This window comes from Lactuca virosa, chromosome 4, assembly GCF_052849685.1.
Source record: "Lactuca virosa cultivar CGN04683 chromosome 4, Lactuca_virosa_CGN04683_v6, whole genome shotgun sequence".
Classification (NCBI taxonomy): domain Eukaryota; kingdom Viridiplantae; phylum Streptophyta; class Magnoliopsida; order Asterales; family Asteraceae; genus Lactuca; species Lactuca virosa.
The window spans coordinates 505,971,609-505,973,845 of NC_136429.1; the positions used below are offsets into that span (position 1 = coordinate 505,971,609).

The 2,237-nt window shown below is 31.5% G+C and overlaps 1 non-coding gene across 1 annotated transcript; it reads right to left on the reverse strand.

Annotated features, from left to right (window-relative positions):
• Positions 1-1,460: 1,460 nt before the first annotated feature.
• TRNAD-GUC (transfer RNA aspartic acid (anticodon GUC)) lies at positions 1,461-1,532 on the reverse strand. The gene has a single exon. It is a non-coding gene; the product is annotated as a tRNA-Asp (tRNA).
• Positions 1,533-2,237: the final 705 nt, after the last annotated feature.

Below are 2,237 nucleotides of genomic sequence, written 5' to 3' on the forward strand. Positions count from 1 at the left end.
AACTTTCTCTTATCGTAATCGCAAAAATGCAGCCTCAGTCGACAGAAGACTCGAAGTCGTTTCCACTTGATTGGATCGGATCAAACCAATAAATTGCAGTTTTTTTAATAATATTTGGCAAAATTATAGCAGTTTTAATAGCTTTTATAGTGCAGTTTTCTTTACTAAATTAGTCTAATGGACTCGACTAAAATGGGTCTAAAAAGCCCAAACCGTGAAACCAAACCGGAGCAAACCGTTAGTAACGGTTTGGTTTGATTCGTTTTAAATTTTCAACGGTTCGGCTTCGGTTTTTGCTTGACAAAAACCGTTACGAACGGTTTGGCTTCGGTTTGACTTAAAAACCGAAAAAACCAGACCGTGAACACTCCTAGCACATATCAAACAAATACATGATATCAAATAGTAGATGTAAAGACATACATATCATGAATGCTTCATTACCATTGATACTATCCAAAAAAAAAAAACATCAACGCCCCTCGAATTATAACTAAGTAAAACTTAAAAAAAATTGCATGTTTTTAACGTATTTTAAATTAAGTGCGTGAAAAAATTGACATCTTTTGTTCGATTGCTACGATTTCATCTTGGATACATTAGTAGGGCTGTAAACGAACCGAACGAACACGAACATGAGTTTGTTCATGTTCGTTCGTTTAAGTTAGCCGAACAAATAAACGAACACGAACGGATAAACGAACGATTTTTTTTGTTTATGTTCGTTCGTTTAACAAATTACATTGATCATGTCCGTTCGTTTATGTTCGTGAACATGTTAAACGAACATAAATGAATAAAGATAAACCAACATAACTGAACATATATGAACATATAATATACTAATGTAATCAAACATAATTAAGCATATATGAACATAAAAAAAACTTATATGAATGAACATAAACGAACCTAAACGAACAATATAAACGAACGTTTTAGAACATAATTGAACGAACGAGACCATTGTTCATGTTCATTCGTTTAACTAAACGAACGAGAATTTGTGTTCATGTTCGTTCATTTATTAAATAAACGAACATACACGAACTTTCTGTCGAACGGTTAACGAACTGTTCGTTGAACGTCCAATTCGTTTACGGCCCTATACATTAGAGTTAATAGTTTGATCGTATAAAAGCTATTGGTGTAAACAATGAATGATCAACTCACGGCTATTGTTTTTATGTTTACATCCATGTATAAGATGTTCAAATCCAAATCTACTAACAAAACCAGTGTCAAGAAAATATAATCTTTCACTAAAAATGATACAGAAAAAAAATCAAATAATAAGATATTTGTATTTGTATTACATTAAATAATTAAATATGAATATAACATCATATGTTCATACGAATCGCTTGGGCCCAAATTAAATAACAATTAGTCAAACGGCCACAAGCCCACAACTTTAAACTTTGAAGAAATAAGCTTTGAAGTTCAAAAACTAAAAGATTCGCCGTTGCCGGGGATCGAACCCGGGTCACCCGCGTGACAGGCGGGAATACTTACCACTATACTACAACGACTTACGATACACAATTTGATAATGACGATAATTAACCTCAACTTTCTGTAGACAAAGTCGTTAACAAATGAATAGATGATGAGTTGATGACACCCACGACTTTGGTGCTGTATTTATCCACCACCTTTGTATGGCTGGGTACTAGCAAACATAAGTTCTATTTGGTCTCTATTAATTTACTTATGTGAATTATGATCGTTGAGAGAGGGAATAATTGATCCATGATAGTTGTGCAGTTTGTGATTATAATTTTCACAATGTAGAAAGTTCAGTCCAGTTTTTATAATTTTCACAATGTCGTTCCTAAGTTTGAATTTGGTTGTGAATATTATCCTAACCCATATAAAATGATTTTAAATTTTGACCCATATGGATTTACTTTAAATTTTGGACTGAACTTGCAAATTTGCCTAAAGGATAGGAACTTTATCTACAATGAAATGTAAATTTAATGACAACAATAAAACAATTTCAAAAATCGTAATTTCGTGTAAATCATAACCACTAAATTTGTAATTTAGTTTAGGTTTTATAATCCATAAAGGATTTGTACTATAGTGAGTGTGAGATAATAGTAAAAGAAGATGGGGTTAATATTGTTTAATGTTAAAGATTCAATAAACAAATTGAAGATATTATCTTTGTTAGAAATCATATCATATATATTATACTATATTATAAAGGAAGCATTTTTCTTTTCACCACA